The sequence below is a fragment of the Metopolophium dirhodum genome, chromosome 2, assembly GCF_019925205.1.
Source record: "Metopolophium dirhodum isolate CAU chromosome 2, ASM1992520v1, whole genome shotgun sequence".
Lineage (NCBI taxonomy): Eukaryota > Metazoa > Arthropoda > Insecta > Hemiptera > Aphididae > Metopolophium > Metopolophium dirhodum.
The window spans coordinates 39,907,854-39,931,427 of record NC_083561.1 but is presented as its reverse complement, the minus strand read 5'-3'; the positions used below and the strand labels follow the sequence as shown (position 1 = coordinate 39,931,427).

The 23,574-nt window shown below is 25.3% G+C and overlaps 1 non-coding gene across 1 annotated transcript; it reads left to right on the top strand.

Annotated features, from left to right (window-relative positions):
- Nucleotides 1-10,094: 10,094 nt before the first annotated feature.
- Nucleotides 10,095-10,176, top strand: Trnas-aga (transfer RNA serine (anticodon AGA)). The gene has a single exon. It is a non-coding gene; the product is annotated as a tRNA-Ser (tRNA).
- Nucleotides 10,177-23,574: the final 13,398 nt, after the last annotated feature.

Here is a 23,574-nt window from a genome sequence, read left to right as displayed (position 1 = left end):
AGTGTTTTGTTATTAAAAAAGTCTAAACACTAGGTAAACGTTAGATCTTGGGCATTATTATTTAAATTTTAAATGGTTGCGACCAGGCCCGTATTAACAAATATTGCCGCCAGGGGCTAACCTTCATTTTACATTTTTGACCATTTCAATATTTTGCCGCCCCTAAACCTAATTTTTATACTGCCGCCAGGGGCAATTGCTCCTCCGAGCCCTCCCTTAAATACGGGCCTGGTTGCGATAATTGGTAAAGTTAATCAATATCAGAATCTAAAATCTAATCTAAATTTCACATTGATTGAAATGTAAAAGTAATAAAGAATAATCAAAAATGTATAGTTAAAGTTCATAAATTGAAAATATTTCAGTGACATTGAAATAATAATAGTATAAATTTGATATTTAAATTTTAAAATGTAATCTAAAATTGAAAAAAAGAAAATTATATTTAAAATCAAAATCATAATATAATGAAATCGATATATTATTTTTAAATCAAAATCAAAAAATACTAAAATTGATATATTATTTTTAAATTGAAATCGAAAAAAACTAAAATCGATAAATTATTTTTAAATTTAAATCAAAAAGAACTAAAATCGATAAGCAAAATTGAAATTAAAATCGAAAAATTTTATTTCGATTTCAAGCCCTGCAATAATGGCTTAGAGGTAATCTCTATGCTCTATAATACCTGTAATATAAAAACTGATAAAAGACGATAGGTATTCAGCTACTTAGTTTAGATATAATAATATAAATGAAAACATAAATTTGTTATATATTTTTTGTTTTTTATTTTCATCAATAAACATCAATTTACATTAGTAGATTTATATTATACATCTATACAGATTTATACATATTTATCTAGATGTTACCTACAGGGTCGGACTGGAAGGGTTTCGGCCCACTATTCTCTGTAAGAAACTGGCCCATTTTTCTACATTCATCGGCCTAACTTAAACTAACAAAATATTAAATTTTCCTTTATAGTACCTATATAGTAGTACAAGAATTAGGATTTAAGAACATTTTTTTTATGTTGATTAAAAAGAAAATTTAAAATTTAATATTAACATAGGTATAAAACAGTAACACTATGTATATAGCAGTATGAAAAATTAAATCTTACAATTATATATTTATGCTATTATGTATAAGTACGATAGTAATTTAGATACAGTATGATAATATGAGTTTTTAATAATATCCAAAATATCTTCAAACTTCAAATCATTAAATACATCTTTTTCTACAGACATTTATAAAAAAGCATCTAAGCGGTCATTAGATAATATAGTGAAGCACGTGGACGATTTTTGAGAATTTTTAATTTGCTAATCACTCGTTCACAATTAACCTGAGTCACCGATAAGGTTAGTACATTTCCTCGATGGCATATAAATTAGAATAAGTAGGCATATTACGAAAATTAAGCGAATGAAGTAAACTAAAATCACAAATCAGACAATTCTCTCGGGCATGTATAGCTTTTTCATCATGGATAGAACCAATAGAATATTCACATTCAGATTCTAAAAAAAATGTTTTTATATAAATATTTTTAACACGAATATTATAACACCAATAGGGTAAACTTGAATTAAAAGTATTTCAGTAACTATAGCAAATACTTCAAAAATATCTATAATAATAATAGGGTAATATTTCGACAATAATATTTTTATACATTAAAAACGTAAGGACTGAAAACAATGTTTTTCGGTATTCGAGAACTTCCTTTACAATATTTTTGTACGTCCGATGACGTCAAAGCATTACTTGTACCACAAGAGATGCTGGCAATAGTGATAAATACAATAATTTAAATCATTTTTTTTTTTACAGAAATTAATATTTAACGGTATTGTAATTATTTAAAATACGCAAAATTTAGTACCTACTAGTATTAATGGTATTATATTTAAAATGTAATTTATTTTTCAAAAAACAATAATGAAAATTGAATGTATATAATATAGAGTATTATGATTCATACTAATTATTATAAAATAATTATATATTCTCACCTAGTTGGCTAGTTAATTGAAACCTGACATTTAGTATAATTTAGTTTTTACATACTATATTCCAACTTATAACAGTAACATTATTTTTAGACATTGAAAACGCAAGTGACCGCAAACAATGTTTATATTTGTTGTTACTTGAGAACTTCCTTTACAATATTTTTGTATTGGGAATAGTTTTATGTTGAGTAATTTTTATTCACAGTCTTTTAATTAGCTTTAAATGAAAATAATATAGCAAATTATAATAAATCTTCAATTATTCGATCTTCAAAAAATAGATATATACATTTATAAATATTTTACGTACTGGTTTACGTTGCAAGACCTATTGCCCAAATTAAAAAAATCAAATATAAAAGAAAAAGAATATTGTTAGACCAGAAAAATAAAATAAATATCTTTTTTAGAAATTAAGAAAAATTACTCATATAATAAAAATTTATCGCATTTAACTTTGGTTAAAAACATAATATTATCTCAGAAAAGGACTAGTTCTATTGTCGATATTCTACCTAACTTTGCACATCTATATTATATAAATTATCACATTAAATCTCATGTCATGTATGTCGTATGACAAGTGTACAAATCGATAAGTGTTCTGGTGCGAACGACGGGATGTGTGGTAATAGCTGGTAATGAATTAATGTTGAAAAACTCAAAAGGGATTTCGTACGTCTTCGCGTGTACAGCATTTTATCAGCGTGACGATAATTTTGACGTTTATGGGATAGATATTACTTGGGAAAAGGACATACTTACTCATACAAGATTGGATGTCAGTTGCAAAATTATAATCCAAATTTTCAACCAACTTTCCTTATTTTTAATTTGAACCGAAGTCTCGTTGTATTTATTTTATACTCACGCTCAAATATCCTATTTATTTATATTATGCTTCAAATATTTAATACAAGATTCAATAACACATATTACATTGGTAATACCTATATATTTCATCTACAGCTTTTCATAAAAAAAAGCTCCCTCCCGCTAAACACACTGTGACATGTCAACGTTTAAGTAGTTATTTTAGATAGTTTAGGTAGGTTTATAATATTATAATCTATATACAATATAGATTATAGGCAATATTGTTATATTCTGTGTTACAGGAAAGTAGGAGGGACTCACCGAAAAATTATGTTATATATATGTATAGGTATATCGGTATATGAAATTTCATCTAATAAAAATGTATTTGTAGGTAATAAAAAACAAATATGTTACTATTAAAAACTATTGATGTTGGACACGTATATACAATATGTTTTGACACATACATTTATTAACTCTTAAATCTCAATTGTTTTTTTAAAAAACTATATAAATAGAGGTACATGAGATGATACTGAAATATAAAATCATTAAAAACTGTAGCTTATTTTTTGGCAGTGTTGTCTTATTGTTTGTCCATTCAAACATCTTTGTGTTTAGTTTAAGAATGAAAAGTAACACCATCAGATTTAAACAACTAACATAATTATTAATCTTTGTAGGAATATATCACATAAAACAATAATTCATAATTTAATTATTTATATTATTTATATAACAGTATAATTGTAAAATATTATTATGTGTGTATAATTATTAAGTAGGTACTATACAATATTATGTATCGACAAGATATAACATATTTATAAAAAAAAGCACCGATATTAAGTAGGAAGGTACTTACTGTTGTCTGTGATATTACGATGACAAGATAACTATTGTCACCGTTAAATGAGTAGGTAATATTTTTAATTAATAATAGGCATAAAGTTACTTCACATCTAACAATATATTATATTAATGATACAATATTTACAATTACAAATTCAAATAATAATTTAGATTTATTTAATACTACATTATTAAATTTGTTAAATATTTGATTTAACTTATATGTTTTTATTTTATTTTTTTTTCTCTCATATTACTCTTTTTTTGTTTCTCTTACCAATGTGTATCACATATTACCCTATTATTCTCATAATAATTCATGTATTCATATCACTTTATATTTTTATATTTTTATGACCCATCAAATTAAATAGGAGGTACTGTTGATGGACGGTTTTCCCCCTTCAAGACATTCAAGTCATTTTAATTACCTATGTTATCAAATTTACTTATTGTACAAATTGTATAGATTGTAAATATGCTTAAATAAATTAAATATAAATATAAAAAAAAAAAAAAAACTTATAACCTAAAATCGAAAAAAAAAATAAATATTTTTATGTATACATATAGCTATTTAATATTTATATATTATTTTTCGTTCTCTCTTATTTCTATAAACTTATTAGTTATTACTAATATAAAATTACTTGTTACATAAATACATAATATAGGCATGTAATATGTATACCCTATTCACCACTGTTATTATATTTTATTTTATGTAATTTGAAATTTTTTTCCATAAATAAAAATTATTATTATCATTTTTGTTATTAAATAGAGAACACATATTATCATAATATTAAAATTAAACCTACATAATTTATTTTTAATATACAATAATATTTTTTAAAAAAAACATATCTAGCTAGAAAATGTAAAAGGCGAATGGCAAATGGTGGGCAATACTGAAATTGCACAATCATTTAAACATAACCAACATCTCAATTCGTAACATATCAATATTTCTTTCCCCATCCCCTCTAAACCACTGGCTGTTTTTATAATATATATAACACCGTGGGAAACCTTCCTTTTGTATCTTATTATAAACACAGTTTCCGTTTGAATCCCCTATTCTCTTTACTCCGAAAATATTATTAAGAGTTGACATTAAAAATAACAGCAAAAAAATACTTTAAAACAAAAATGTATATCTAAAATTATTATTATTGTATCATTACAATAAATTATTATTGCTGTTCTTACATAGTCGGTAACCGGAGGTGGAGCCATGTTTAAAACTACAAGTATATTTTATATATATTTTTTAAAATGTTTATCAATAATAGTAATAGATGTTTGTGCAGATGTTATTGATTATAAGTAAGGTATATTATGTCTAAAGGTCCCACTGACAAATCACCATCACCGTAACTATTTTGTTACTGTGGAACCTAACAGATAAGACCGCGATTTAAAATATATTTATTATAGTTAAAACTTAAAACCCATGTTGATCATTTGAAATTTGTTGAAGAGTGGATAAAAAAATTGAAAATTGAATGAATCCTAACGAAAAAACAAAAACGCGTGTTATAACAAATTATTTTACTAAAGTTACCCACGTTAGAGGTGCTAGCAGTGAAATTTTTACTAAGTTATTATCGGAATATTGAAATCACACCGGAAAAAGTACTGGACGAATCAAAAAAACGAAGAAAAATAGATCTATATAATTTAAATTATTATAAAGATTACCAAAATAAAAATTTAAAGGTATAAATAATGTGTTATTTTTTCTTAATTTACCATAACGCGTTATTATTATAATAACCCCCCCCCCTCCTTCCTCACGGAAAAAAATGACTATAATATTATTATAGTTAAAAAAATTATTGTAAATATAACTATTTAATAAGTAAAATAACTAAAATGATTTTCTTATTATTACTATATAAATATAGTTATTAGTTATGGTTAGGTTTTCTATGTTTTATAGTAAATGCAGTTTTTAATGTTTGAATTAACTAAAAAATATAGTTAAAATAGCATATTTCAGTTCGGATAACTATAATATTTTAGTAAATCTGATTAACCTTATAGCTATCCCTATAGCAATTTTATTATAATGTACAATCAATCCTACTATTTTTATAGTACAAACAACTGTTTTGTTTTTTCCGTGCTGCCATATAAAATTCCTGTCTATGGCACTGGGTGGAGCCAATAAGTCATATATTTTAAAATGTATTCAAAAAAATATCCTCAAATTTTGTCAAAACAGAACCACGTTTAACACAGTACAACCTTAACTACCTACTATTTAGACATATTCGACTGATTCCGTCAAAAATTCCATTTAAAATATCAATATTCTAAATTGTATTACATGTCCGACCATGAGTGCTGACTTAAGTATTAATACCCAATTAATATTATTATTTCATAATTGTATTAATTTAATATTGTTATAATAATAATTGCAGCAGTTATATTTTTTTTTTTTTATTGAACTTTGAGCCCGGCAACTATGACCATCAACTATTTGTTATTTTATATTGGGGGGGGGGGGGGGTTGTAATGGTTGGTTGAAACACGTTTTTAGGTTTGGCAGAATTTCAAGTTGGGCACCCGTAGGTTTCTGCAATGCCCAGGTGGGGGATGGCGGCATCTTTCTCCGGACACCGTGACTTGCCCGAAGAAAAATGTCACCCTTTTATTAATTATTTAATGGTTATTTATCAGTGTACTCCATTATAGATATAGGAACTGATAAATGCTCTGAACATGATATTTATTAGAAATATTTATTTATTACATATTTGAAAAGTTTCTCGTTTTTATTTACTTTCCCGTTTACAAAATTATAGTGTTTTGATTTATTCTTATTCAGTGTGTGTGTGTGACTACCTAGTGTCCTATAATAGTACATGCCTATTTAGATTTTATGCATTTTACGTAGTACCGCGGAAATAATGTAATCGATACCACTACCATCCTCCACCGTACAAAGTCCGTCGTCGAAACTAACCTGAACACGCGTGCAGCTTCTCACCAACTAGCATTTATAATTTTGTACATTGGTACAGTAATAACAGTATAGTTTTCTTGCACTCGCCGATGAGTTTACTCATATGAGTCGTATGCGTTCGTCCGTTCAATTTCTTGTTTTAGTGTTTTCGTGCGAGGTACCGTATTACACATTATTCATATTTTATTCAAACAATGCCGGAAAAAAAACAAAGAGTTTGCAAAATATTTTGTGGTGGAATTTGTATTTTTTAAATTCATAGATTTATTCTTATTATTTTAAATTTTGCTCATGATTTTTTTACATTATGCATATTTTGAGTGCATAATTTAAAAAATGTTAGAGCATATAAATGTATATTTTTGAACTTTTTAGTGCATATTTGAATGCATAAAATTACGAGCCCTGGTCATTAATGTATTATATTTCTACAGCGACCTGTTATTAGTATTTATTACGAGAAAATTGATCAAGTAAACATATTGAAAAAAAAAAAAATAAAACTTCGTTACAAATTATATATTTTATTATTTTATATTACGTAATTATATTATGTCCTAAATATATTATCGTATAAAATATTATGTTCTCGGTATAAATAAAAAAAAAAATAAAAAATCATATTGTATAAATTGTATAAACGGTAGGTTATATAAATATATGTGTTTATTATAATATTATGTTCTTGCCTCTTGGTAAAAGCTTGAATAATTGGGGCGAACAGGTAAGTAAGTGGATTTATAGGCGACCAACTTACCTACTACTTATTTTTACGGGACTCAACTTACGCTTTCAAAATGTACCCAAATTATCGCGGACCCAATTTACCTGGTCCCCGTCATGGATCTATCCGATCAGGTAGCTCAGCGGTGAGCAATCGCCCGACAAGCGATGAGGGACTTGGGTTCGATTCCTGGTCCGACGGCTAGATTTTTGACGTTATTTCTCCATGAAAAGTTAACAGGATGATACTACCGGAATGCTTATATTTCTTATTATTTTACAATAGTCAGGGTGTCCTATATTCAATATTGTATATATGATTACGAATGTGTTAACTGCATAAGATGAGCGTATCAATAAGATAGGGGTCAGCTGCGCACCCGTCCGTTCTTTGACGTCACGTGGCTATTCATCAACTTTCATTATCTCGTTCAAAAATAATTTATTTAACGTTTTTCATTATTTTAACTACAATAACAATCTAATAAAGTTAAAATTAAAAAAAAAAAATACTGTCATCATGCCCTTATTGTTGCCCAATACAACTTTGTCCACAACCATTATTTTCAGTTCAAAAACAGGGTTAACGCGTATCTATAATTATATTAAAAAAATTTTAAAACATCTGAAAATAATAATGTAAGCAGGTATACATAATGTTATTTAGTTATGATTCGGTGATCTTACTACTGTTATTATTATTTTTAGATTGTCTTATTGCATGTATTCTTAGACAGAAATTTGTTTCATGGTATCTAAATTCAAATATTAAAATGTGTGAGTTATACCTATACTGTGTTAGGTATAAGGTTAGGGTATATACATACACGATATTTTTGACACAACATTAGTGTGTGTGACAGTGTACACTGATTTTGAAGTTTACATTATATGCGTGTTTTGTTACCTCAAGCTCGGCATGGTTGTCTGTGTGTTTATTCGGATATATTATTATCTTTTAGCACAATTTTCGACCTTTTAGATTCTGAGCGAAGCGACGAATGTATTGATTTTACAATGATGTGTGTTTTTTTTTTATTTTTTTTTTTGTGTCTGTCATCACTATTTAGGACAGTAAAAGTGCTTGGATTTTCTTCAACAGTAACTTTTCTGATAGGAAAGTGAATCTAGTTGGTAAAATGGGGGGTCAAAAGTAAAAATTTCCAAGTAGTTTTCAAAAGCGACGTGAAAAAAAAAAATTAAGGAAAAAAGGGAATTTTTACGCAAAATCTGTTTTAGATACAATCGATTTTGGTTTTTGGTGTAACTCTAAAACAAATGACCGTAGGGACATGAAATTTTGACTGAATGTATATATAAGCATTTTCTACACACCATAAAATATAAATTTCAGACGCTCATAAAATTTTAATTTAAGTTTCTTGTAGACATTTATTTTTTTGATAAAGGTGGTCAAAATTATGAGTAATCTTATATTACATTTTCAAATCTTAGATTTAAAAAGAAAAATTTTTATGAATTCTCAACTCAAAATAATTTGCTAATTTTCGTGATTTTTCTGTATTTTGTCAAAATTTGAACTTTAAATGCTTATAAATAAAAGCTGTGACTACGGAATTTTAATTTTTTTCATCTGCCTTTGAAACAATAACCTAAGAGCCTTCTATTAAATTTTCAAGCTTTTTTACTCAACAGATAAAATTTTATTGATATTTATAGAATAAAAAACTAAAAAAATTGAAAAATGAAAATGTCCGTAAACAGCTCAAAAAGAGTCAAAATATTTTGTAAATTTTATGGTGTATAGAAAATGCTTATATAAACATTCAGTCAAAATTTCATGTCCCTACGGTCATTTGTTTTAGAGTTACACCAAAAACCAAAATTGATTTTCTCAAAAACGGACTTTGCGTAAAAAATTCCCGTTTTTCCTTAATTTTTCTTTTGTTTTTCACGTCGCTTGTGAAAACTACTGGGAAAATTTTACTTTTGACCCCCAAAAGTACCAACTAGATTCACTTTCCTATCAGAAAAGTTACTGTTGAAGAAAATCCAAGCACTTTTACTGTCCTAAAAGGTGATGACAGACACAAAAATAAAAAAAAAAATAAAACGCAGTCTGTTTTCGAGAAAATTGATTTTGGTTTTTGGTGTAACTCTAAACAAATGACCGTACATGCAATTTTTGGTGTAACTCTAAAACAAATGACCGTACATGCAATTTTGAGTGAATGTTTATATTACCATTTTCTATACACCATATCATTTTCCAAATATTTTAACTTATATTGAGCTGTTTAGGGACATTGTCAATTTACTATTTTTTTAGTTTTTTTTAGGTTAGGTTAGGTTTTTAGGTTATTTATAAATTACTTTATTCACAATAATAACATCAAATATACTTGGTAATATATATATATAATATCATAGGCTGACTGACCGTTTTCGCTCAGAATTGTTTGTCTTATACAATGATATTATATCATTGATTTCAAATTTAACACCATTTATTACGCGACCAACATGTAACCTACTGTACAGCAGAGCGACATCCACTTATCCACCTTTTTTTTTTTTTAAATTGAATTATTTTATTATACGATTTTAGTTTTATCTGTGATTGTCTAAAACAAAAAATATAATGTTCAGTGAATAGTTCTTATGAAATTCTCTCTGGAATTATGTATGCTGTATCATAAAATATATACGATTTTGCTCAGTTTCTTCATCAAGCAGTCGTGGCCGAGCGGTTAAGGCGTCTGACTAGAAATCAGATTCCCTCTGGGAGCGTAGGTTCGAATCCTACCGACTGCGAAGATTTCTTTTTAATTTTAGCTTACATAATATGTTCAAATATATTATACATAGTTTTAATCATGACGGTTAAAATATTTGTTCATAAATGATTATAATAAGATGTCTTTAAAAAAAACCTACAAATATCAATTTTTTTTATATATTTATTATTTTTTGCTTACAATAGCAATGTGCATTATTTTAGTAAGAAAATAAATAATATCAATATATATAAACGTCAATGACCTATGAATGAAAGATGAAGCGTATTATATTTTATTGATGGATATTTAGAAGTTTATAACTATCAAATTAAATTATCGACAATATAATGTCGTTAACAAGTAATAATAACTGAGAATCAATTTTTCTTAACTTCATTTTTATTTATGCCGGAATATTTAAGAGGATATCAGCAAAATATTTGTTTTCTCTGAGACGCACTAACCACGCGCTACTGAGATAAAACTAATTCATGTAAAATCATTTTTATGAATTTTGGTAAATCTATGAGTAAAATACTAAAATTACCTATTACTTAAAAGAATTATAGAAAATAATATTTTTTAAGGTATGACACATCATTTAGATGGATATAAATATTTTTAGGAAAATTTTTGAACAAATTGCTACGCCTTACACTCAAAAGTATTATGCTTTATAATTTTTGTAATTGGTGATTTTACCCTAAAATTACTCAAAAACATAAAAAAAAAGTGGGTACGTGGATGTATATCTGCTGTACAGTAGGTTACAAGTGGGTCACTGTAATGGATGGTGTTAAATTTGAATTCAATGATATAATATCATTGTATAAGAAAAACGATTCTGAGCGAAAACGGTCAGTCAGCCTATGATATTATCAAGTATATTTGATGATATTATTGTGAATAAAGTAATTTATATATAACCTATTTACGTGGAGCCTTGTTTTAAGCCTTATTTTGAAAAAAAAAATTGTGCCTATGTATTTTTAATATTTTTTAGCTGCTATTAGAATAGCGATATATTAGGAGCCTTATATTAAATTTTCACGCTTTTTTACCCAACTAATAAAATTTTATTGATATTTATAGAAAAAAAAACTAAAAAAATTGAAAACTGACAATGGCCGTAAACAGCTCAAAAAGAGTCAAAATAGTTTGTAAATTTTATGGTGTATAGAAAATGCTAATATAAACATTCAGTCAAAATTTCATGTCCTTACGGTCATTTGTTTTAGAGTTACACCAAAAACCAAAATCGATTTTCTCGAAAATAGATTTTGCGTAAAAATTCCCGTTTTATGTATTTTTAATATTTTTTAGCTGCTATTAGAATAGCGAAATATCAGGAGCCTTATATTAAATTTTCACGCTTTTTTACCCAACAAATAAAATTTTATTGATATTTATAGAAAACAAACTAAAAAAATTGAAAACTAACAATGTCCGTAAACAGCTCAAAAAGAGTCAAAATATTTTCATCATTTTATGGTGTATAGAAAATGCTAATCTAAACATTCAGTGAAATTTTCAAGTATCTACAGTCATTCATTTTTTAATTACTATAAAATAAGAAAATTGTTACATGAGAAATCAAGTGAATATCAAATGTTGTAAAAATATAAATTTCAGACGCTCATAAAATTTTAATTTAAGTTTCTTGTAGACATTTTTTTTTTTTGTTAAAGGTAGACAAACTTATGAGTAATCTTATATTACATTTTCAAATCTTAGATTTAAAAAGAAAAATTTTTATGAATTCTCAACTCAAAATAATTTGCTAATTTTCGTGATTTTTCTGTATTTTGTCAAAATTTGAACTTTAAATGCTTATAAATAAAAGCTGTGACTACGGGTTTTTAATTTTTTTCATCTGCCTTTGAAACAATAACCTAGGAGCCTTCTATTAAATTTTCAATCCTTAGCCATAAAAGTTAAACATTTTATACATTTTAACCACAAAATAATTAATAAATTATAAATTTGATAAATGTTGTAAAAATTTGAACTTTAAATGCTTATAAAAAAAAATTGTGCCTATGTATTTTTAATATTTTTTAGCTGCTATTAGAATAGCGATATATCAGGAGCCTTATATTAAATTTTCACGCTTTTTTACCCAACAAATAAAATTTTATTGATATTTATAGAAAACAAACTAAAAAAATTGAAAACTGACAATGTCCGTAAACAGCTCAAAAAGAGTCAAAATATTTTCAACATTTTATGGTGTATAGAAAATGCTAATATAAACATTCAGTGAAATTTTCAAGTATCTACAGTCATTCATTTTTTAATTACTATAAAATAAGAAAATTGTTACATGAGAAATCAAGTGAATATCAAATGTTGTAAAAATATAAATTTCAGACGCTCATAAAATTTTAATTTAAGTTTCTTGTAGACATTTTTTTTTTTTTGATAAAGGTAGACAAACTTATGAGTAATCTTATATTACATTTTCAAATCTTAGATTTAAAAAGAAAAATTTTTATGAATTCTCAACTCAAAATAATTTGCTAATTTTCGTGATTTTTCTGTATTTTGTCAAAATTTGAACTTTAAATGCTTATAAATTAAAGCTGTGACTACGGGTTTTTAATTTTTTTCATCTGCCTTTGAAACAATAACCTAGGAGCCTTCTATTAAATTTTCAATCCTTAGCCATAAAAGTTAAACATTTTATACATTTTTAACCACAAAATAATTAATAAATTATAAATTTGATAAATGTTGTAAAAATTTGAACTTTAAATGCTTATAAAAAAAAATTGTGCCTATGTATTTTTAATATTTTTTAGCTGCTATTAGAATAGCGATATATCAGGAGCCTTATATTAAATTTTCACGCTTTTTTACCCAACAAATACAATTTTATTGATATTTATAGAAAATAAACTAAAAAAAGGTGGATAAGTGGTTGTCGCTCTGCTGTACGGTAGGTTACATGTGGGTCACTGTAATGGATGGTGTTAAATTTGAATTCAATGATATAATATCATTGTATAAGAAAAACGATTCTGAGCGAAAACGGTCAGTCAGCCTATGATTTTACCAAGTATATTTGATGATATTATTGTGAATAAAGTAATTTATATATAACCTATTTACGTGGAGCCTTGTTTTAAATTTTCAATCCTTAGCCATAAAAGTTAAAAATTTATAAATTTTTAACTACAAAATAATTAATAAATTATAAATTTGATAAATGTTGTCAAAATTTGAACTTTAAATGTTTATAAAAAAAAATTGTGCCTATGTATTTTTAATATTTTTTAGCTGCTATTAGAATAGCGATATATCAGGAGCCTTATATTAAATTTTCACGCTTTTTTACCCAACAAATAAAATTTTATTGATATTTATAGAAAACAAACTAAAAAAATTGAAAACTGACAATGTCCGTAAACAGCTCAAAAAGAGTCAAAATATTTTCATCATTTTATGGTGTATAGAAAATGCTAATCTAAACATTCAGTGAAATTTTCAAGTATCTACAGTCATTCATTTTTTAATTACTATAAAATAAGAAAATTGTTACATGAGAAATCAAGTGAATATCAAATGTTGTAAAAATATAAATTTCAGACGCTCATAAAATTTTAATTTAAGTTTCTTGTAGACATTTTTTTTTTTTGATAAAGGTAGACAAACTTATGAGTAATCTTATATTACATTTTCAAATCTTAGATTTAAAAAGAAAAATTTTTATGAATTCTCAACTCAAAATAATTTGCTAATTTTCGTGATTTTTCTGTATTTTGTCAAAATTTGAACTTTAAATGCTTATAAATAAAAGCTGTGACTACGGGTTTTTAATTTTTTTCATCTGCCTTTGAAACAATAACCTAGGAGCCTTCTATTAAATTTTCAATCCTTAGCCATAAAAGTTAAACATTTTATACATTTTTAACCACAAAATAATTAATAAATTATAAATTTGATAAATGTTGTAAAAATTTGAACTTTAAATGCTTATAAAAAAAAATTGTGCCTATGTATTTTTAATATTTTTTAGCTGCTATTAGAATAGCGATATATCAGGAGCCTTATATTAAATTTTCACGCTTTTTTACCCAACAAATAAAATTTTATTGATATTTATAGAAAACAAACTAAAAAAATTGAAAACTGACAATGTCCGTAAACAGCTAAAAAGAGTCAAAATATTTTCAACATTTTATGGTGTATAGAAAATGCTAATATAAACATTCAGTGAAATTTTCAAGTATCTACAGTCATTCATTTTTTAATTACTATAAAATAAGAAAATTGTTACATGAGAAATCAAGTGAATATCAAATGTTGTAAAAATATAAATTTCAGACGCTCATAAAATTTTAATTTAAGTTTCTTGTAGACATTTTTTTTTTTTGTTAAAGGTAGACAAACTTATGAGTAATCTTATATTACATTTTCAAATCTTAGATTTAAAAAGAAAAATTTTTATGAATTCTCAACTCAAAATAATTTGCTAATTTTCGTGATTTTTCTGTATTTTGTCAAAATTTGAACTTTAAATGCTTATAAATTAAAGCTGTGACTACGGGTTTTTAATTTTTTTCATCTGCCTTTGAAACAATAACCTAGGAGCCTTCTATTAAATTTTCAATCCTTAGCCATAAAAGTTAAACATTTTATACATTTTTAACCACAAAATAATTAATAAATTATAAATTTGATAAATGTTGTAAAAATTTGAACTTTAAATGCTTATAAAAAAAAATTGTGCCTATGTATTTTTAATATTTTTTAGCTGCTATTAGAATAGCGATATATCAGGAGCCTTATATTAAATTTTCACGCTTTTTTACCCAACAAATACAATTTTATTGATATTTATAGAAAATAAACTAAAAAAAGGTGGATAAGTGGTTGTCGCTCTGCTGTACGGTAGGTTACATGTGGGTCACTGTAATGGATGGTGTTAAATTTGAATTCAATGATATAATATCATTGTATAAGAAAAACGATTCTGAGCGAAAACGGTCAGTCAGCCTATGATTTTACCAAGTATATTTGATGATATTATTGTGAATAAAGTAATTTATATATAACCTATTTACGTGGAGCCTTGTTTTAAATTTTCAATCCTTAGCCATAAAAGTTAAAAATTTATAAATTTTTAACTACAAAATAATTAATAAATTATAAATTTGATAAATGTTGTCAAAATTTGAACTTTAAATGTTTATAAAAAAAAATTGTGCCTATGTATTTTTAATATTTTTTAGCTGCTATTAGAATAGCGATATATCAGGAGCCTTATATTAAATTTTCACGCTTTTTTACCCAACAAATAAAATTTTATTGATATTTATAGAAAACAAACTAAAAAAATTGAAAACTGACAATGTCCGTAAACAGCTCAAAAAGAGTCAAAATATTTTCATCATTTTATGGTGTATAGAAAATGCTAATATAAACATTCAGTGAAATTTTCAAGTATCTACAGTCATTCATTTTTTAATTACTATAAAATAAGAAAATTGTTACATGAGAAATCAAGTGAATATCAAATGTTGTAAAAATATAAATTTCAGACGCTCATAAAATTTTAATTTAAGTTTCTTGTAGACATTTTTTTTTTTTGATAAAGGTAGACAAACTTATGAGTAATCTTATATTACATTTTCAAATCTTAGATTTAAAAAGAAAAATTTTTATGAATTCTCAACTCAAAATAATTTGCTAATTTTCGTGATTTTTCTGTATTTTGTCAAAATTTGAACTTTAAATGCTTATAAATAAAAGCTGTGACTACGGGTTTTTAATTTTTTTCATCTGCCTTTGAAACAATAACCTAGGAGCCTTCTATTAAATTTTCAATCCTTAGCCATAAAAGTTAAACATTTTATACATTTTTAACCACAAAATAATTAATAAATTATAAATTTGATAAATGTTGTAAAAATTTGAACTTTAAATGCTTATAAAAAAAAATTGTGCCTATGTATTTTTAATATTTTTTAGCTGCTATTAGAATAGCGATATATCAGGAGCCTTATATTAAATTTTCACGCTTTTTTACCCAACAAATAAAATTTTATTGATATTTATAGAAAACAAACTAAAAAAATTGAAAACTGACAATGTCCGTAAACAGCTAAAAAGAGTCAAAATATTTTCAACATTTTATGGTGTATAGAAAATGCTAATATAAACATTCAGTGAAATTTTCAAGTATCTACAGTCATTCATTTTTTAATTACTATAAAATAAGAAAATTGTTACATGAGAAATCAAGTGAATATCAAATGTTGTAAAAATATAAATTTCAGACGCTCATAAAATTTTAATTTAAGTTTCTTGTAGACATTTTTTTTTTTTGTTAAAGGTAGACAAACTTATGAGTAATCTTATATTACATTTTCAAATCTTAGATTTAAAAAGAAAAATTTTTATGAATTCTCAACTCAAAATAATTTGCTAATTTTCGTGATTTTTCTGTATTTTGTCAAAATTTGAACTTTAAATGCTTATAAATTAAAGCTGTGACTACGGGTTTTTAATTTTTTTCATCTGCCTTTTAAACAATAACCTAGGAGCCTTCTATTAAATTTTCAATCCTTAGCCATAAAAGTTAAACATTTTATACATTTTAACCACAAAATAATTAATAAATTATAAATTTGATAAATGTTGTAAAAATTTGAACTTTAAATGCTTATAAAAAAAAATTGTGCCTATGTATTTTTAATATTTTTTAGCTGCTATTAGAATAGCGATATATCAGGAGCCTTATATTAAATTTTCACGCTTTTTTACCCAACAAATAAAATTTTATTGATATTTATAGAAAACAAACTAAAAAAATTGAAAACTGACAATGTCCGTAAACAGCTCAAAAAGAGTCAAAATATTTTCAACATTTTATGGTGTATAGAAAATGCTAATATAAACATTCAGTGAAATTTTCAAGTATCTACAGTCATTCATTTTTTAATTACTATAAAATAAGAAAATTGTTACATGAGAAATCAAGTGAATATCAAATGTTGTAAAAATATAAATTTCAGACGCTCATAAAATTTTAATTTAAGTTTCTTGTAGACATTTTTTTTTTTTGATAAAGGTAGACAAACTTATGAGTAATCTTATATTACATTTTCAAATCTTAGATTTAAAAAGAAAAATTTTTATGAATTCTCAACTCAAAATAATTTGCTAATTTTCGTGATTTTTCTGTATTTTGTCAAAATTTGAACTTTAAATGCTTATAAATAAAAGCTGTGACTACGGGTTTTTAATTTTTTTCATCTGCCTTTGAAACAATAACCTAGGAGCCTTCTATTAAATTTTCAATCCTTAGCCATAAAAGTTAAACATTTTATACATTTTAACCACAAAATAATTAATAAATTATAAATTTGATAAATGTTGTAAAAATTTGAACTTTAAATGCTTATAAAAAAAAATTGTGCCTATGTATTTTTAATATTTTTTAGCTGCTATTAGAATAGCGATATATCAGGAGCCTTATATTAAATTTTCACGCTTTTTTACCCAACAAATAAAATTTTATTGATATTTATAGAAAACAAACTAAAAAAATTGAAAACTGACAATGTCCGTAAACAGCTCAAAAAGAGTCAAAATATTTTCAACATTTTATGGTGTATAGAAAATGCTAATATAAACATTCAGTGAAATTTTCAAGTATCTACAGTCATTCATTTTTTAATTACTATAAAATAAGAAAATTGTTACATGGGAAATCAAGTGAATATCAAATGTTGTAAAAATATAAATTTCAGACGCTCATAAAATTTTAATTTAAGTTTCTTGTAGACATTTTTTTTTTTTGTTAAAGGTAGACAAACTTATGAGTAATCTTATATTACATTTTCAAATCTTAGATTTAAAAAGAAAAATTTTTATGAATTCTCAACTCAAAATAATTTGCTAATTTTCGTGATTTTTCTGTATTTTGTCAAAATTTGAACTTTAAATGCTTATAAATTAAAGCTGTGACTACGGGTTTTTAATTTTTTTCATCTGCCTTTGAAACAATAACCTAGGAGCCTTCTATTAAATTTTCAATCCTTAGCCATAAAAGTTAAACATTTTATACATTTTTAACCACAAAATAATTAATAAATTATAAATTTGATAAATGTTGTAAAAATTTGAACTTTAAATGCTTATAAAAAAAAATTGTGCCTATGTATTTTTAATATTTTTTAGCTGCTATTAGAATAGCGATATATCAGGAGCCTTATATTAAATTTTCACGCTTTTTTACCCAACAAATACAATTTTATTGATATTTATAGAAAATAAACTAAAAAAAGGTTGATAAGTGGTTGTCGCTCTGCTGTACGGTAGGTTACATGTGGGTCACTGTAATGGATGGTGTTAAATTTGAATTCAATGATATAATATCATTGTATAAGAAAAACGATTCTGAGCGAAAACGGTCAGTCAGCCTATGATTTTACCAAGTATATTTGATGATATTATTGTGAATAAAGTAATTTATATATAACCTATTTACGTGGAGCCTTGTTTTAAATTTTCAATCCTTAGCCATAAAAGTTAAAAATTTATAAATTTTTAACTACAAAATAATTAATAAATTATAAATTTGATAAATGTTGTCAAAATTTGAACTTTAAATGTTTATAAAAAAAAATTGTGCCTATGTATTTTTAATATTTTTTAGCTGCTATTAGAATAGCGATATATAAGGAGCCTTATATTAAATTTTCACGCTTTTTTACCCAACAAATAAAATTTTATTGATATTTATAGAAAACAAACTAAAAAAATTGAAAACTGACAATGTCCGTAAACAGCTCAAAAAGAGTCAAAATATTTTCATCATTTTATGGTGTATAGAAAATGCTAATCTAAACATTCAGTAAAATTTTCAAGTATCTACAGTCATTCATTTTTTAATTACTATAAAATAAGAAAATTGTTACATGAGAAATCAAGTGAATATCAAATGTTGTAAAAATATAAATTTCAGACTCTCATAAAATTTTAATTTAAGTTTCTTGTAGACATTTTTTTTTTTTTGATAAAGGTAGACAAACTTATGAGTAATCTTATATTACATTTTCAAATCTTAGATTTAAAAAGAAAAATTTTTATGAATTCTCAACTCAAAATAATTTGCTAATTTTCGTGATTTTTCTGTATTTTGTCAAAATTTGAACTTTAAATGCTTATAAATTAAAGCTGTGACTACGGGTTTTTAATTTTTTTCATCTGCCTTTTAAACAATAACCTAGGAGCCTTCTATTAAATTTTCAATCCTTAGCCATAAAAGTTAAACATTTTATACATTTTTAACCACAAAATAATTAATAAATTATAAATTTGATAAATGTTGTAAAAATTTGAACTTTAAATGCTTATAAAAAAAAATTGTGCCTATGTATTTTTAATATTTTTTAGCTGCTTTTAGAATAGCGATATATCAGGAGCCTTATATTAAATTTTCACGCTTTTTTACCCAACAAATAAAATTTTATTGATATTTATAGAAAATAAACTAAAAAAAGGTGGATAAGTGGTTGTCGCTCTGCTGTACGGTAGGTTACAAGTGAGTCACTGTATGGATGGTGTTAAATTTGAATTCAATGATATAATATCATTGTATAAGAAAAACGATACTGAGCGAAAACGGTCAGTCAGCCTATGATTTTACCAAGTATATTTGATGATATTATTGTGAATAAAGTAATTTATATATAACCTATTTACGTGGAGCCTTGTTTTAAATTTTCAATCCTTAGCCATAAAAGTTAAAAATTTATAAATTTTTAACTACAAAATAATTAATAAATTATAAATTTGATAAATGTTGTCAAAATTTGAACTTTAAATGCTTATAAAAAAAAATTGTGCCTATGTATTTTTAATATTTTTTAGCTGCTATTAGAATAGCGATATATCAGGAGCCTTATATTAAATTTTCACGCTTTTTTACCCAACAAATAAAATTTTATTTATATTTATAGAAAAAAAAACTAAAAAAAGGTGGATAAGTGGATGTCGCTCTGCTGTACGGTAGGTTACAAGTGGGTCACTGTAATGGATGGTGTTAAATTTGAATTCAATTATAAAATATCATTGTATAAGAAAAACGATTCTGAGCGAAAACGGTCAGTCAGCCTATGATTTTACCAAGTATATTTGATGATATTATTGTGAATAAAGTAATTTATATATAACCTATTTACGTGGAGCCTTGTTTTAAATTTTCAATCCTTAGCCATAAAAGTTAAACATTTTATACATTTTTAACCACAAAATAATTAATAAATTATAAATTTGATAAATGTTGTAAAAATTTGAACTTTAAATGCTTATAAAAAAAAATTGTGCCTATGTATTTTTAATATTTTTTAGCTGCTATTAGAATAGCGATATATCAGGAGCCTTATATTAAATTTTCACGCTTTTTTACCCAACAAATAAAATTTTATTGATATTTATAGAAAATAAACTAAAAAAAGGTGGATAAGTGGTTGTCGCTCTGCTGTACGGTAGGTTACAAGTGAGTCACTGTATGGATGGTGTTAAATTTGAATTCAATGATATAATATCATTGTATAAGAAAAACGATACTGAGCGAAAACGGTCAGTCAGCCTATGATTTTACCAAGTATATTTGATGATATTATTGTGAATAAAGTAATTTATATATAACCTATTTACGCAGAGCCTTGTTTTAAATTTTCAATCCTTAATGCTTTTTTACCCAACAAATAAAATTTTATTGATATTTATAGGAAAAAAATTAAAAAAATTGAAAACTGGCAATGTCCGTAAACAGCTCAAAAAGATTCAAAATATTTTCAACATTTTATGGTGTATAGAAAATGCTAATATAAACATAATTCAGTCAACATTTCAGGTCCCTACGGTCATTTGTTTTAGAGTTACACCTAAAACCAAAATCGATTTTCTCGAAAACAGATTTTGCGTAAAAATTCCCGTTTTTCCTTAATTTTTCTTTTGTTTTTCACGTCGCTTGTGAAACCTGAAAACTACTTGGAAATTTTTACTTTTGACCTCCAAAAGTACCTACTAGATTCACTTTCCTATCAGAAAAGTTACTGTTGAAGAAAATCCAAGCACTTTTACTGTCCTAAAAGGTGATGACAGACACAAAAATAAAAAAAAAAATAAAACGCAGTCTGTTTTCGAGAAAATTGATTTTGGTTTTTGGTGTAACTCTAAAACAAATGACCGTAGGGACATGAAATTTTGACTGAATGTTTATATTAGCATTTTCTATACACCATAAAATGATGAAAATATTTTGACTCTTTTTGAGCTGTTTACGGACATTGTCAGTTTTCAATTTTTTTAGTTTTTTTTTCTATAAATATCAATAAAATTTTATTTGTTGATTAAAAAAGCGTGAAAATTTAATATAAGGCTCCTGATATATCGCTATTCTAATTGCAGCTAAAAAATATTAAAAATACATAGGCACAATTTTTTTTTATAAGCATTTAAAGTTCAAATTTTGACAACATTTATCAAATTTATAATTTATTAATTATTTTGTGGTAAAAAATGTATAAAATGTTTAACTTTTATGGCTAAGGATTGAAAATTTAAAACAAGGCTCCACGTAAATAGGTTATATATAAATTACTTTATTCACAATAATATCATCAAATATACTTGGTAATATCATAGGCTGACTGACCGTTTTCGCTCAGAATCGTTTTTCTTATACAATGATATTATATCATTGAATTCAAATTTAACACCATCCATTACAGTGACCCACTTGTAACCTACTGAACAGCAGAGCGACATCCACTTATCCACCTTTTTTGTTTATGAAACTAATTTAGTAGGTACTAGGTAGGCACCTAGATTAATTTATATTGTTGAACCATAATATTCTAATTACGTATGTTGTGTTATTACTCAGATATTATGTATGATATTTTCGTGATAAATCACATTGTATATTTGTATTCTGTCACTACTGAATACTGATTAATATAAGTTATAACATAATATAATATATCTATATGATATTATATAAACGAGAAAGTAATAACAAATGGGCAACATGCATCCTAATGATTCGTGTTATATTTTCATAGAATTTTAATTATACTCATGGGACCAATTAATATTTGTAAAAAATACTTAATACCTACTTATTCTGTAGTCTTACTGTTGTACCTTGTACGTGTATAGACGTTTGTAAACATCACTGTACAGTGTACGATATACTGTAAAATATAGATACCATACCTTTTTATGAGCGTTTGAAATTCATATTTTCACAACATTTGATATTCACTCGATTTCTCATGTAACAATTTTCTTATTTTGTTGTAATTATAAAACGTATAACTGTAGATACTTGAAAATTACTAGCATTTTCTATACACGATAACATTTTGAAAATAATTCAACTCTTTTTAAACTGTTTACAGACATCGTCAGTTTTCAATTGTTTTAGTTTTTTTTTTTATAAATATCAATACAATTTAATTTGTAGGGTGAAAAAGCGTCAAAATATAATATAAGGCTCCTGATATATCGTTCTAATAGCAGTTGAAAAATATTAAAAATACATTGTCACAATTTTTTTTTTATAAGCATTTAAAGTTCAAATTTTGACAAAACTTATCAAATATATAATTTAATAAGTAATTATTTTGTAGTTAAAAATGTATAAAATTTTAACTTTTATAGCTAAGTATTGAAAATTGAAAACTAGGCTCCACGTAAATAGGTTATATATAAATTACTTTATTCATAATATTATCATCAAATATACTTGGTAATATCATAGACTGACTGACCGTTTTCGCTCAGAATCGTTTTTTCTTATACGTATTTCTAAATTTAACACCATCCATTACATCGACCCACTTATAACCTACTGTACAGCAGAGAGACATCCACTTACCCACTTTTTTTTCTTTTGTGTGTGTTTTATCGGCGAGTAGATATAAATAATTGTTCCAAGAAGTAAAATTCAACAATCTATCTATATTATTGATATGTATGTATCTGATATATATAAGTTAAATATAATATATTCCTTTGAACGTTGCATCATGACTGAACGGCTGGACTGATTTCGCTAATTCTTTTTTTGTTGTATTCATAGACCTTATACTAGGTCTATGGTTGTATTCGTAATTGTCAGGAGAAGGGTCTTATATACAAACAATTATGTAAAGAGACGGTCCGGGGCATGTATCGGCTGTCTTATGTGGTTACGCCAATGTAAATTATGTAAGGCATCAACGTTTTAGGAAAATCCACCAGAATAGTAGAAAATATATGGATGACAAAAATATAATAGTGACGCCATCTGTCCAGAAAAAGCAGCACGGCGGCCCGCGGGTTCCCACCTACCTACGTCCTGAACCTGACCTTTTTTCTTTTGTGTGTTTTATGGGCGTGTAGATATGAATTGTTCCGAGAAGGAAAA